The sequence below is a fragment of the Amblyraja radiata genome, chromosome 8, assembly GCF_010909765.2.
Source record: "Amblyraja radiata isolate CabotCenter1 chromosome 8, sAmbRad1.1.pri, whole genome shotgun sequence".
Taxonomy (NCBI): Eukaryota; Metazoa; Chordata; class Chondrichthyes; order Rajiformes; family Rajidae; genus Amblyraja; species Amblyraja radiata.
This window is the reverse complement of record NC_045963.1, coordinates 68,292,685-68,309,048: the sequence shown is the minus strand read 5'-3', so window position 1 is coordinate 68,309,048 and position 16,364 is coordinate 68,292,685. Positions and strand designations below refer to the sequence as shown.

Genomic DNA, 16,364 nt, shown 5'->3' with positions numbered 1-16,364 from the left:
AAAGGAAGACAAGACTGGTGTTTGTGTGGTGGGCAGCTTTCTGTCACCTTGTTCCGTGCTGCAGGAGGTGACGCTGTTCCTGTTCACCACCTTCACAGCCTGGCAGGCGTGAATAAGTGTGCCCTGACGTGAGTGAGCACAATTGTGGGCCTCTGCGAAGTGTGGGCGGGTGTGATAACTACTCTTCAGGCGAGATAATTGCAGCGTGTTCTGAGTCAGATCACACAGCTATTTTGAGAAGCGTTTCACTGAGCGACAAGAAGAGTCTATTACTGACCGTCAAGCCCTTGATTCACGAGAAGAGGTGTGCAAAGCACTCCGGCAAAATCACGGGGAATTTATTCGCTGGCAAGACTCAGGTTCGGACCCACTCTGATTCTCAGAGAGTCGTGGAGCACACAAACAGGCACTTCAGCCCACTAGGTCTACACCAGTCATCCAGCACCCATTCCCATCCATCCTACACCAACCACCATTTTATTCCCTCCACATTCCCAATCAAATCCCCCTGCATTCTGCCACTCGCCTACACATTGGAGGCAACTTCATGCAACCGGTTAACCTGCTGACTGCACAGCCTCGCGTTGTATAGCAAGGAACTGCAGATGCTGGTTTACACTGAAGATAGACACTGAGTGCTGGAGTAACTCAGCGGGTCAGACAGCATCTCTGGAGGAAAGGAATAGGTAATGCTGCGGGTTCCTTCTTCAGACAGAGAGCCAAGGAGGGTAGGGGGAACTAGAGGTGTGAAAAGGTGATGACCAAGGAAAGGTGGAGCCCACAATGGTCCGTTGTTGGCTGTGGAAGAGGTGATAACAAAGGAGTACGAACAGTGAAACTAGCAGGATGACAGTGAAACTAGCAGGACGACCAGGGTGAGGGAGAGATGGAGAAGGGGGAATGCAAAGGGTACTTGAAATTAGAACAGGGAGAAGTCTTCATAGCTCTAGTTTCCCTCTCCGCGGACTCTCAGTCTGAAGAATGGCCTTGCCTCGATACTTCTCCCTATTCCTCTTCTCCAGAGATGCTCCCTGACCCGCTGAGCTATTTCAGCATTTTGTGTCTATATGCACTGCCTCGAGATGTGGGAGGAAACTGCAGCATCCGAGCGAAACCTGCACAGTGACGGGGGAGAACGTGCAAACTCCCCATCAAGCCCTTGATTAACGAGAGGATGTGTGCCACGCACTCCAGCAAGATCGCGGGGGGTTTACTCACAGGCAAGACGTTCGGACTTAGTCTGATTCCCAGAGAGTCATGGAGCACAGAAACAGGCACTTCAGCCCTTCAGCTGAGCAGATAGCGGCAGAGACCAGGATTGAACCGGGCTCACTTAAGCAGTGAGGCAACATCTCTACCAGCTATGTCACTATGTTGACCAGAGTTCTTTACATCGGATTCTCCAAGTAGATTTCTCCTACCTCCAGTTGCCCCACCACCCCCCTTTCCAGTCTGAAGAAGGGTTCTGTCCCGAAACATCACCCATCCTTTATCTCCATTGATGCTGCCTGACCCGAGGAGTAACTCCAGCACTTTGTGTCTATCTTCAGTATAAACCAGCATCTGCTGTTCCTTCCTTCAGATTTTCTGTAGCGTTCCCTTGATGCGAATCCAGAGAGAAAGATTGGCAGATTCGTTAAAGTTATCTTTGGCAGAGTTCCCTATTTGTAAACCAATGAACTAAATGGTTGCCTCTTCACTGAAACTACTTGAGTGAGTGGAACTCATGACTTCCTTGGTTAGATATTTTCCCTGTAGATTCTTTCAGGAGGATACCTTAACTTATATAAGACGTTGGTGGGGCCGCATTGTGTTCAGTCCCAGGCACCGAGTTATGGGAAAGATGTTGTCAAGTTGGAAAGGGTGCAGAGAAGATTTACAAGGATGTTGTCAGGGCTCGAGGGTAAATGATGGCGTCAAACATGTGGCGACGTTTTATTTTAGTTTAGTTTAGTTTGTTGTCACGTGCACTGAGGTACAGTAAAAAGCTTTTTTGTCGCGTCTTATCCAGGCAGAGGAAAGACCCAATGATTCAAGGATACTTTTTTGTCCCTTGTACCTAAGTGCAGTGAGGTGCTTTGTCTTGCATACAACCCGGTAAAATCATACAGCAGACCGCACCTGGGCATTACACAAGTGTCGCCACCTCCTGGTGCCAACAAAAGTTCACCGAACTGTCCTGCCTACTGTCTGCCACCTCAGTATCATCTACAATCTCACACTCTTGTACTTCAGTATGATTGTGCCTATGTTTCGTTAGAGTTTTATTATACTGTATGCAAAAAAAATAATAATTTCACTACACCTGTCAGCAAAGTACCATTGGACTTAAGGACACAAAGTGCTGGAGTAACTCAGTGAGTCAAGTGGCATCTCTGGAGAACATGGATAGGTGACGTTTCGGGTTGGGACTAAAAGGTCTTTCCTGTGCTGTGTGAATCTTTGAAAGAATCCTCTCGGATCTTTCCGCCTCTCCTGTGTGTTTTCCGGCATTTTCTGTTTACATTTTGGATTTCCGGCTTCTGCGGATTTCATTTCAAAGTTTGATTTAAAGCACAGATGGGCGCTCTATGCATTAGGTTGTGCCAAGAACCCTGGCAGCTCGCAGGAGCTTGGCTGAGACTCTGGCACATGGGGAGAGCAAGGCATGAACAGCAAAAAACCTTCAGCTGCTAAGGTTTCAAATCTGAACCAAAGACTGGGGCAAGCAGCCAGGCAGCATCCACGACCTTTAACCTTCAGGTCGAAGCTGTAACTTTAACCCTGCTTCGCCCTTCCCAGATCCCACCTGACGTGTTGAGAATCCTGCACATTCCCCGTCTTATTTTAAATTTCAGAGAACAAGATATTTTTTACGATTTATTTCTGTACATGATGATTTATCATTTTCATAAGTTCGTATGTTCTAGGAGCAGAATTGGGCCATTCGGCCCATCAAGTGTACTCCACCATTCAATCATGGATGATCTATCGTCCCCTCTCAACCCCATTCTCCTGCCTTCTCCCCATAACCTCTGACACCCTTACTAATGAAGAATCTATCAATCTCCGCCTTAAAAACACCCAATGACTTGGCCTCCACAGCCGTCTGTGGCAATGAATTCTACAGGTCTGACTGAAGACATTATCCTCATCTCCTTTCTAAAGGTACGTCCTTTTATTCTGAGGCTATGGCCTCTGGTCCTAGACTCTCCCACGAGTGGGAACATCCTCTCCACGTTTTAATATCAATTTTCTAAAGGCCCTGTCATTTTTTATTTGTGGCTCTTAGTTTTGCTTGTGTCCGGTTTAATGGGGATGTAACCATGGCAACTGCCGATCTCCGGCCTTCTGTCACTGTTTCTGTGTGGAGTTGTGCAGGGACCTCTGCAAGTCAAAGGTAGCGCTGGCTTTCTGTGTCCACAGGGTGTATGGAGTGTGTAGGCAGGAACTGCAGATAGATGCTGGTTTACACTGAAGATCAGAGGAAAGGTTTTAAGGAGGGTCTCGACCCGAAATATCACCCGTTCCGGACTGAGATGAGGAAAAACTTTTTCACCCAGAGAGTCGTGAATCTGTGGAATTCTCTGACACAGAAGGCAGTGGAGGCCAATTCACTGGATGTATTCAAGAGAGAGTTAGATTTAGCTCTTAGGCCTAAGGGGATCAAGGGATGTTGGGAGAAAGCAGGAACAGGATACTGATTTTGGATGATCAGCCATGATCATATTGAATGGTGGTGCTGACTTGAAGGGCCGAATAGCCTACTCCTGCACCTATTTTCTATGTTTCTTTCTCTCCAGAGATGCTGCCTGTCCCGCTGAGATACTCTAGCATTTTGTGTCTATTTAGGATACAGTACCAAGTGTGTGGGATAGTACTGAGGGATAGTCCACACTTCCTTATGAACTAAAGCAAGCCTGACTCTAAACCTCTCTCAGAGACGGACAAATCCTCTTTTCTAAGTCCACGCCCTCACAGTTTGCCGCCTGTAGTCTGTGCCACACGTACAGTGCTGCGTTAGACTTAAGTAACAGTCGGCCCGTGCTGTGAGTGAATTATCTTTTCGCAAGGAAGTTCTTGCGAGTTCTGCCCCCTGGTATCGAAGATGGACACGAAATGTTGGAGAAACCTAGCGGGGCAGGCAGTATCTCTGCTGGAGTGACTCAGTAGGACACTCAGAGATGCTGCCTGTCCCTGAAAAGAAGGAATGGGTGACCCTTCTTCAGACTGAGAGTCAGGGGAAAGGGAGACTAGCGATGTGTGGATGGGTTAGGTGTGAAAATAACATATCAAAGCGGACGATGCTCAAAGGATATGTGGAATGGATCATGGTTAGCTGAGCTCGGTACCGACTGACTCCATCCAGTCCGACCTGATCATACATGACGGAGGTGCAGTACTTCAGCCTTACGTTTATGGTTTTTGTTTTGAGTGTGTATGAAGATCAGGGTCGTAGACCGGAGTAAAGGAGGCAAGGCAGCACCAGCTCTGCTATGGCTGGGCATGAGGGCATCCATCTCTCCTGTATAATTCTACAGTCTGAGGGGAATGGATAGATTGAATGCACAATCTATTACCCAAGGCAGGGGAATCAAGAACCCGCGCACATAGGTTGAAGGTGAGAGGAGAAACATTTAATAGGAATGATGTGCAACTTTTCCACTCATAGGGTGGTGGGTATATGGAACGAGCTGCCAGAGGAGGTAGTTGAGGCAGGGACTATATCAGCATTCAAAGGACACCCAGACAGGTGAGTAGATAGGAAAGGTTTCAAGGGATATGTGCCAAATGTTGTCAAGTAGGACTAGCTTAGATGGTATATCTAGGTCGGCATGGACGAGTTGGGCCGAAGGGCCTGTTTCCGTGCAGTCTATGACTCTCGGCCGCCTTCCGATAAGCATTTAATTTGCTTTCTGTCACACCTTAACTGTGCAATGGGTAAGCATGGCCAACTGAGTTTGTGATTGTAATCTGTTATCAATCCCTTCGATGTAAGGTGGATTTCTGAATCCCCATCCAGAGAGATCACCCGGCGTGGGCCGAATGGCCTAATTCTGCTCCTTGGAACCTGTGAAATGATGAACCTTTGTTTGCATGGTCAGTTTCTCTCCTGCGTGGCATGGATAAATGTCGACGTGATTGTCTTATGCCCCTGTCCCACTTAGGAAACCTGAACGGAAACCTCTGGAGACTTTACGCCCCACCCAAGGTTTCCGTGCGGTTCCCGGAGGTTGCAGGCGGTTGCCGGAGGTTGCAGGTAGTGGAAGCAGGACTGACAAAAACCTCCGGGAACCGCACGGAAACCTTGGGTGGGGCACAAAGTCTCCAGAGGTTTCCGTTCAGGTTTCCTATGTGGGACAGGGGCATAACAGTGCATTCCATCACTGCTTCGGTAGAACATTATTCCTTCGAGTAGGGCCCTGGTGGTGGTGGCGACTGCGGGGAACAGGGACAAGGGGAGCTAAGCATTATGAGCCCCGTTGCTGTGGTGACGAGCTGAGGGCTAAAAGGAGAATAGAGCTTGGGTGGGAGTTTCCCCAACGAATCAATGTTATTTGTTGAGGGCAAATAGGCTGCAGGAAACTATGGTTACCGGTGGAAGGCAGCTGAGGTGTCAGAAAAGGGAATACAAGTGATAATTAGTCGGCTTCGGCGAGATTAGGGAACATATACAAACATTCTGTGCAGGGGGCGCGGACGTGACTTCATTACACGCCGAAAAATACAAGATCGGTGAAAATATTTTCGGGAAGACTTAACCCAGTACAGGGGTCAAGGATTTCCCAAAAAGGGGATTTTTAACCAGCTGGAGGGCACCCTTTCTATCATTGAACCATTTGGCCCTGACTGTTTGCGCACTATCTATCTCATGTGGGTGCGTGTGGTGAAAAGAGATTTTCATTTAAGCATTGCTTGTTAAAGGAAATGACACAAGTGATTGATCTGCTCCCCCTCCCCCGCCCCCATCCATCAATCAGCTGTACAGATCTGGTCATAAAATCTCTATTTCTGGCACTTAATACGCATTATGGACCTCGCCTTCCACAGAATTTTAATGACGATTTTAATCTTTAATCGTTGTAAATTATCCGGCTGTGATTTTTATTAACTCCAAAATTTCTGTCAGACGATGCTGGTCGGCGTGGACTTGGTGGGCCGAAGGGCCTGTTTCAAAACCGCGCTGTATCTCTAAAGTCTAAAGTTGGATGAGCCCCTTATCGACAGCCACTGTTAAAGGTTGCACAGTCACTGAGTCAAAATGTGGGGCCATTAGTTCATAGACATGGGATTGGCTCTGATCGAAGAAGGTGGTGATCTTCAATTCACACATCCGGAATTAAAATCGAATAACAGCAACAAAGCATGAGAGTACATTTGATTCACAAATGCCCGTCAGGAAAGAGAATCTGCTGTTCTTTCCTGGATGGATAATTACTTTAGTTTAGTTTAGTTTATTGTCATGTGTAACGAGGTACAGTGAAAAGCCTTTGTGCGTGCTAACCAGTCAGCGGAAAGACAATACATGATTACAATCGAGCCGCCCACAGTGTGCAGATACATGATAAAGGGAATAATATTTAGTGCAAGATAAGACCAGTAAAGTCCGATTAAAGATAGTCCGAGGGTCTCCGGTGAGGTAGACAGTAGATCAGGGCAGGTCTCTAATTGTTGATAGGATGGTTCAGTTGCCTGATAACAACTAGGAAGAAATTGTCCCTGAATCTGGAGGTGTGCGCTTTCACACTTCTGTACCTCTTGCCTGATGGGAGAGGGGATAAGAGGGGGTGACCGGCGTGAGACTCATGCTGCTGGCCTTGCTGAGGCAGCGTGAAATGTAAATGGAGTCAATGGAAGGGAGGTTGGTTTGTGTGATGGTCTGGTCTGCATCCACAATTCTCTGCAATTTCTTGCGGTCTTGCCTGGAGCAGTTCACAAACCAGGCTACGGTGCACCCTGTGATAAAATGCTTTATACGGCACATCTGTAGAAGTTGGTGAGATTTGTTGAGGTCATGCCAAACCTCCTCGGCCTTCTGAAGAAGAAGAGGTGAAGTGCCAAGAAAGTGTTTTATTGTCATATTCACAAAATGGAGCAATGACATTTGTGCATACTGTAGCACAACAGATATGTAAACACAGCACCCAGTAGACACCATAATAAACTGCAAAAATAACTTTAATATATAAAAAAAAATGAGTGCAAAAACAAACACAATGCCAGGAGTCCCTAGTGCAATCAATGTAGCTCACTGTTCAGGATTTAGTTAGTGTCCAGTGTTCAATAGGCTGATGGTTGTTGACTCCTGACCCATACCCTGTTGCATCTTGGTTGTCCCAGTGAAAAAGCTACTTTCTTAACTACTAAACCAGGTTCGCTTCTTAATAAACAGACACCACACAAACTGTTTGGTAGACCAGTTCAAAACTTTACTTAACATCGGCCGATGGAAGGGAGGGAGAACTCCAGTCAAGTGACCAATACAGACACTTGACCGTCCTCCGTCCACTACCCTGTACAACAGAATTACATTGCCTTAAATAGGGTTTTTTTGTCCCCTTAGCACATTTCACAGACATTAGTCATGTCAGAGGTACAGGAAAAGGTTTCCACAGAATGCATCACATAAAAGGCCTTTTGTTTACATAGTACAAGATAACATTGGCCATTTGGTTTACGACATTTTATCTTTCTACTTCCCTGGTTCCTCTCTCGTCCTTCATAAACATTGGCCATTTGGATAATGCCATTTTATCTTCACAGAGATCACCCTAGCTCTTTCGCTGCTTCCTCGCTGTCATTTGGTCCCTCATAAACATAGGCCATTTGGTTTATGGCATCTTACTTCAAAGATGTGACTAGCTGTTTCTTTCTCTGTCACTTCCTCACTTGGGAGACAATGTTATAGGATTTATTATCCCACACACTGCAACCTGAGGCAAGCCTAATTTGAGACTAAATATAAGCTGTAAGCTAGCCCAGAAGCCAATTTAATATCTTCTTATATTTTAACTAAAATTCGGCTTCATCACCAGCAGTTCAGAGGCAAGTGAGGTGGATAATAAAGTCCTGCTATACTACTGATGCCCACAGTTAGTTTTTACTTTAGAGATACAGCAAGGGAACGGGCCCTTTGGCCCACCGAGTCCGCGCCGACCAGCGATCGCCCGTTCACACTAGTTCTTTGTTATCCCACTTTCTCATCCATTCCCTACGCACCAGGGAACAATTTCACAAAAAGTCCATTAACCCACAAACCCGCACGTCTTTGGGATGTGGGAGGAAACTGGAGCACCCGGAGGAAACCCACGCAGTCACAGGGAGAACGCGCAAACGTCACACAGACAGCACCGGAGGTCAGGATCGAACCCAGGTCTCTGGCGCTGTGAGGCAGTGGTTCTACCAGCTGCGCCACTGCGCAAAAAGGACGGCCTGGCCAAGCTGGCCATCCGCGAGTCACGGCGCCAGGCGGAAGAGACAGATGCTTGTCCCTTTTCCGGGGTTACGTCCACGCCCGGCTGGTGTTAGAGAGGGACATGCTGTAGATGTATCGTAGTTATTTAGTATATTTGTAAGGATTGTAACACAGTTGTTTGAATAATTTGATTAAGAAAGAACTGCAGATGCTGGAAAAATCGAAGGTAGACAAAAATGCTGGAGAAACTCAGCGGGTGAGGCAGCAGCTATGGAGCGAAGGAATAGATGACATTTCGGGTCGAGACCCTTCTTCGCTCCATAGATGCTGCCTCACCCGCTGAGTTTCTCCAGCATTTTTTGTCTACCTCTGTTTGAATAATTTGTACTGTGGTGGTGGGTGTGTTACCATGGGTTTGGTTGGTATCGTGATCGTAGCTAAATAAATTATTCTTGACACAAAAAGAAACTGTGCAGAAAGGATACATTGGGCATGGGGGAATCACCAGGATAAGGGATGTAAGTAGGTTAAGTGCACGAACAAGAAGTCTGCAGGTGAAGTCTGATATCAGAAAATGTGAGATTACGCTATTTTGGAAAAAAGAATGCAGAGGGATTCTATTTTAAAAATGGATGGAGACAACAAACGGTTGGAGTGCAGAGAGATCTGGCAGCCCCTGAGGAAGGCTAATGGAATGTTGGCTATTACTGCGGAGGAACTAGAATATAAAAGTAGGAATGGATATTTTGCGCTGATGATACCACTTCTGCTCCACCATGTACAGTTTTTCGTTTTCCAAATTTTTACGGAAGGACGTGCTTCCATTGGAGGTAGAATAGAGGAGGTTCTTATGTTCTGCAAAGCACCAATTGCTGGAGGAACTCAGCGGATGAGGTAGCATCCATGGAAGGGAATGGACACATGGCGTATCGGGGTCGGGACCCCAGTCTGAAGGGACTGCTCGAAACAAAAAGCTAGATTCCTGGTATGAAGGGAATGATGGAGCCATGGTCATGTACTGATACTGTGTGGAAACAGGCCCTTCGACCCACTGGCTAATGTGTCCATCCCAGATACACTAGTCCCACCTGCTCACATATGGTCCATATCCCTCCAAACCTGTCCTATCCATGTATCTGGCTAGATGTTGAAATATTTAAATGTTTCTTAAATGTTGGGATAGTCCCTGCCTCAAATACCTCCGCTTGTTTCATACACCCACCAACCTTTGTGTGAAAACGTTACCCCTCAGATTCCTATTCAATCTTTTCCCCATCACCTTGAATCTATGTCCTCTGGTCCTCGATTCACTTACTCTGGGCAAGAGACTCTGTGTATCTACTCAATCTATTCCTCTCATGATTTTATACACCTCTATAAGATCACCCCTCATCCTCTTGCACTCCAAGGAATAGAGTCCCAGCCGACTCAACCTCTGTCTATAGCTCTAGTCCTGGCAACATCCTCGTAAAGCTTCTCTGCATCCTTTCCAACTTGTTTGAAGGAGGAGTGAAACAGGTTTGGCCGGTGCTCAGTAGGGTTTTGAAGGGTGAGTGAGAGGTGGTCTTGTTGAAATATATAAGATCTGAGTATGATTGAGAAGGTGCATACTGAGAGGATGTTTCTCCAGATGAGGTTATCTGGAACCAGGTTGGGATAGTTTCAGAAGAGGATGCCACCCATTGAAGATGGAGAGGAGCGGTAAGGTAGCGTAGCGGTAGAGCTGCTGCCTTACAGCATCAGAGACCCAGGTTCGATCCTGACTAAGGGTGCTGTCTGTATGGAGTTTGCACATTCTCCCCGTGATCTGCGCGGGTTTTCTCCGGGTGCTCCGGTTTCCTCCCACACTCCAAAGACGTGCAGGTTTGTCGGTTAATTGGCTTCTGTAAATTGTCCCCCGGTGTGTTACGACTAGCGAACTGGGTGATCGCTGGTCGGCGCGGACAAGTTGGGCCGAAGGGCCTGTTTCCGCGCTGTGTCTCTAAAGACTAAAAACATTACCTCGTTTGTGTAAATCTGGAAAACGGAGTATTCTAGCACCGTCAGAGTGAAATCAGAAAACACTTTTCCCCACAAAAAATAAGATGTGGACTTCAGTGAAAGCTGGTTGTGTGGCTCATTACCCAACATGTAGCTGTAGCCAGCACTACAGAGAGAGCCCATCAGGACAGCTACGATGGAACCGACTGACAGCACCTGACGGAGAACAGAGCTGCTACTGTCATTCTCCCCCAAAGGCTCTTTAGCATATTAGTTCAGTTGATTAAGTACATCAGGGACGGGTAAATGGAGCTAACTGATGGGCAGCGATCTCAGTGAACATCGGCTGCAGAGGCTGAAAAGTCTGCTCCAAAGGACTTCCTATTCCTTGACTGTCGCTACCTCTATGCTCTGTTAATTTAATCCCCAGAATTCTGCTGATCATTCTGAAGTGGCTTCATGTGGCTTCTACTGCAGAGACTGGAGCTAATGGATTACAGAAACCAGTTTGAACGTAAACGTCACACACACACGCACACACACACACACACACACACACACACGCACGCACTCTCACACACACACACACACACACACACACACACACACACACACACACACACACACACACACACACACACAGTCACACTCTCACACACACTCACACACACACACTCACACACACACACTCACACACACACACACATATAATTGTGTGTGTGTGTGACATTATGTTCAATCCGGATTCTGTAATCCATTACCCCCAGTTTCTGCAGTGTGTGTGTACATATATACATACGCACATATGGAAAATATACATACATTTAAAATTTAAGGCAGCAGAGTGGTAAATTGCTGCCTCACAGCATCAGAGACCTGGGTTCGATCCTGACCTTGGGTGCTGTCTGTGTGGAGTTTGCATTCGCAGTTGGCGAAGTCACTGTTTTTATCTTCAGGCTGACTTTACACAGCATGATTCTGTAAATAATGAATGAGATAGACATTTAAGTGGTATCGCACAAAAGAATGAATGTCGCCTGCTCCCTTTGATCTCCAGTGGGAGAATTGGTCCTGGAAACGTGGTCTAGACCCAGTGGCATTGTGGCTAGCCTGAGAGTCTCCAATTTGAGAATGATTATCTTAGTAGCAACCCACCCCTCAGCTTTGCCGTTTAATGGACGCTGCCCTCGTACAGTTGACATCCAAGATCCTTTGACTTCTAGTTTAGAGATACAGCATGGAATCAAGTTTCTTGACCCACTAAATCCACGCCGACCATTATTGATCACCCATTCATACTAGATCTGTGTTATCCCATTTTCTTAAGAGGGTCTCGATCCGAAACGTCAACTATTCCTTTTCTCCCAGAGATGCTGCCCGACCCGCTGAGTTACTCCAGCTTTTTGTGTCCAACTTCGGATTCAACCAGCATCTGCAATTCCTTCCTACACCCATCACATCAAAGGGCAACTTACAGATGCTAATTAATGTACCAACCTGCATTTCTTTGGGACATGGAGGGGGTGGGGGGGGGGACCGGAGCACCTGGCGGAAACCCACACGTTCACAGGGAGAACCTGCAAACTCCTCACAGACAGCACCCGAGGTCAGGATCGAACCCGGGTCTCTGGCGCTGTGAGGCAGCAGCTCTACCAGCTGTCCCACTGTGCCGCCCATGCCTAGAGTGATAGATTGTCATGCACCCTTAAAAGTGGTGCAGACAGCAAAGCTCCCTCTTCCATAAGGACATCTTCTTTAGATTCTTTATAGAGTGAAAGAACAGGCACCAGTTTAACGTGCTGCGTGGTCACTTGCTGCTTGTTAACGTCGTGAGCAGACTTTGGCGCTGAATGATAGCAGTGTTACACGAACAAAAGGCCATTGAAAGGGCCTTAATATATTAGTGTGAGTAGAAAGGGCTTGTTATTCAGCAATTACATGGAAAAAGTGACACTTAATCTCCTGCCATTTATTCTTACTTTCTTATTGCTTTGCTCATTTTAATCATTGTTGCACTGGCGGAGTTGTCACAGATAGCTTTACTTTGGGACGAATTATAACACGAAGCAGTCCGTGAACACATTTAAAGCAGCAGAAATGAGGCCGACTATTCCAGGCTCCACATTTGTGTCAATGTCTCGCCCCTCCACAATAGTTTTTATTTAGTTTACTTTAGAGATACAGCGCGGAAGCAGGCCCTTCGGCCCACCAGCGATCCCCGCACGTTAATGCTATCACACACCCACCAGGGACAATTTTACATTGATACATTTATACCGAGCCAATTGACCTACAAATCTGTACGTCTTTGGAGTGTGGGAGGAAACCGAAGATCTCTGAGAAAACCCACGCAGTCACGGGAACAACGTACAAACTCCGTACAGACAGCGCCCGTCGTCAGGATCGAACACGGGCAACTCTACTGCTGTGCCACCGTATTGCCCAGTTTCAGAGCATAGAACAGAACACCACAGGAACAGGCCCTTCGGCCCACAATGTCCATGCCGAACATGATGCCAAATTAAACTGATCTCCTCTGCCTTCTGGGTGGAAGAAGGAAGAAATAGGAAAAACAGATCATAGGATATATTACTTGTCAGAACATTAATTCATAAGTCGTAGGAGCAAAATTAGGCTATCCAGCCCATCGAGTCTACTCCGCCGTTCAATCACGGCTGATCTATCTTTTTCTCTCAACCCCATTCTCCTGCCTTCTCGCCATAACCCTTACTAATCAAGAATCTCCCATATCTGACTACGGGTGCTGTCTGTACGGAGTTTGTACGTTCTCCCCGTGATCTTCATGGGTTTTCTCCGAGATCCTCGGTTTCCTCCCGCACCCCAAAGATGCACAGGTTCGTAGGTTAATTGTAGGTGTTTTGGTTAATCCGCCTTAAAAATACATGAATGAAAATGTCTCCCACAGGAAAAATCCTTTGGCTACATTTCAGCGAGAGCTGACTTGAGGAGTCCCCTGCCGCACTGAATTGTGAATGAAACGTGACATCATGGGCGGGTGAAAAACAACGCATGAAGATTAGGGGAATATTTATCCCACAACCATCCCTGAAACAGATACCTTGTTATTATCAAGACGCTTGTAGCGCCTGTACAAATTGTTTTCAACCACATTTGGCACAGGGATACTCTTCAGAAGTATATCATTAGTTATGGTTGACTTTACGATGTCATAGTGGTTCATTCATAGAGAGGCTCATCAAGTCCACGCCGGCCATCACATTTACATCAATCCGGCATGAATCCATTTTTTTCCATCATGGCCACCAACTCATCAACTCCTTGTGCGGCACAGTGGTGCAGCTGTAGAGTAACTGCCTTACAGCGCCAGAGACCCGGGTTCGATCCTGACTACGGGTGCTGTCTGTACGGAGTTTGTACGTTCTCCCCATGACATGTGTGGCTTTTCTCCGGATGGTCTGCCCCCCCCCCCCCACACTACAAAGACGTACAGGTTTGTAGGTTAATTGGCGTCGGTAAAAGATAGACACAAAATTCTAGAGCAACTCAGCGGGTCAGGCAGCATCTGAAGAAGGTTCTCCACCCGAAACGTCACCCATTCATTCTCTCCAGAGATGCTGCACTGACCCGCTGAGTTACCCGCATTGTCTTCTTTGGCATGCATTCCCCTTCACACTTCACACCTACAGATGAAGTCTATGATGGTAATGGCATACTCATCTCGGAAGGAAGATATAACATGCTGGAGTAACTCAGAGGGTCAGGAGGTACCTCTGGAGAAAATGAACAGGTGACGTTTTGGGTTGAGACCCTTCTATCTTAAACCAAACCGTTTGTGTCAAGTGGTGGTACTTGTTTGGTCAAACTGATAGGAGTAAAATTAGGCCATTTGGTGCATCAAGTCTACTCTGCTATTCAATCATGGCTGCTCTATCTATCTATCTATCTATCTATCTATCTATCTATCTATCTATCTATCTATCTATCTATCTATCTATCTATCTATCTATCTATCTATCTATCTATCTATCTATCTATCTATCCTTCTAACCTCAGAAAATATTTGATAAGGTTCCACATAGGAGATTAGTGGGCAAAATTAGGGCACATGTTATTGGGGGTAGAGTGTTGACATGGATAGAGAAGTGGTTGGCAGACAGGAAACAAAGAGTAGGGATTAACGGGTCTCTTTCAGAATGGGGGTACCGCAAGACTCGGTGCTGGGACCGCTAAGTAACATTAGCAAATTTGCAGATGACACAAAGCTGGGTGGCAGTGTGAACTGTGAGGAGGATGCTATGTGAATGCAGGGTGACTTGGACAGGTTGGGGGAGTGGGCAGATGCATGGCAGATGAAGTTTAATGTTGATAAATGTGAGGTTATCCACTTTGGTAGCAAAAACAGGAAGGCAGATTACTATCTAAATGGCATCAAGTTGGGAAAAGGGGAAGTACAACGGGATCTGGGGATCCTTGTACATCAGTCTATGAAAGTAAGCATGCAGGTCCAACAGGCAGTGAAGAAAGCGAATGGCATGTTGCCTTTATAAAAAGAGGAATCGAATATAGGAGCAGTTGTACAGAGCCCTAGTGAGACCACACCTGGAGTATTGTGTGCAGTTTTGGTCCCCTAATTTGAGGAAGGACATTCTTGCTATTGAGGGAGTACAGCGTAGGTTTACAAGGTTAATTCCCGGGATGGCGGGACTGTCATATGCTGAGAGAATGGAGCGGCTGGGCTTGTACACTCTGGAGTTTAGAAGGATGAGAGGGCATGACATATAAGATTGTTAAGGGCTTGGACACGCTAGAGACATGTTCCCGATGTTGGGAGAGTCCAGAACCAGGGGCCACAGTTTAAGAATAAGGAGTAAGCCATTTAGAACGGAGACGAGGAAACACTTTTTCTCACAGAGAGTGGTGAGTCTGTGGAATCCTCTGCCTCAGAGGGCGGTAGAGGCAGGTTCTCTGGATGATTTCAAGAGAGAGCTAGATAGGGCTCTTAAAAATAGCGGAGTCAGGGGATATAGAGCGATCAGATTGGGGATGATTCACATTGAATGGCGGTGCTGGCTCGAAGGGCCAAATGGCCTACTCCTGCACCTATTGTCTATTGTCTATTGTTCAGGTTCAGGAATAGCTACTTCCCCACAGCCATCAGGCTATTAAACCTGGCTCAGACAAAACTCTGATTATTAATAACCCATTTTCTGTTATTGCACTTTATCAGTTTATTTATTCATGTGTGTATATATTTGTATTATGGTATATGGACACACTTATCAGTTTTGTAGTAAATGCCTACTATGTTCTGTGTGCTGAAGCAAAGCAAGAATTTCATTGTCCTATACAGGGACAATAAACTCACTTGAACTTGAACTTGTCTAACCCCATTCTCATGCCTTCTCCCCATAACCTCCGACACCCCTACTAATCACAAATCTTTCTCTGCCTTAAAAATATCCACTGACTTGGCCTCTGCAGCCTTCCGTGGCAAAACATTCCACAGATTCACCACCTTCTGACTAAAGAAAATTTCCCTCATCTCCTTCCTAAAAGAACGTCCTTTAATTCTGAGGCTATGACCTCTGGTCCTCGACTCTCCCACTGTGAATGGTGTGAACGGTGGGAGAGCGACTGATTTACATTCCAGTCAGCGCTCGCTGCTATGGGAAGGAACTGCAGATGCTGGTTTCAATCGAAGCTGGAGAAAAAAAGGAATAGGTGGCGTTCGCAGCCGTGTAGTTTGAGTACGGATTCATATGTCCGTTATGGAATCCATACATTTGCATACGTTGTGTATACAAGCAAAGAATGTCGCTGTGAGCCTAGTCACAAGTGACAATAAAGTATTCCTAATCCTATCCGTTGCTTACATTCTCCGGGGTCGTGGTTGGCATTCACCCCCAACCTGTCAGATTCATTTACGACTTTGCTTCTGTGCAATGGGGATGCAGAGATGGATTGGACTATGTCTGCATGGAGTTGATGCGGCGTCTTTTTGTTTTAG

General features: G+C 46.5%; 1 protein-coding gene across 1 annotated transcript in view; it reads left to right on the top strand.

Moving 5' to 3' along the window:
* The window catches only part of syne1 (spectrin repeat containing nuclear envelope protein 1), a 440,240-nt gene that overhangs the window by 34,018 nt on the left and 389,858 nt on the right, over positions 1–16,364 (top strand). The window lies entirely within an intron of this gene.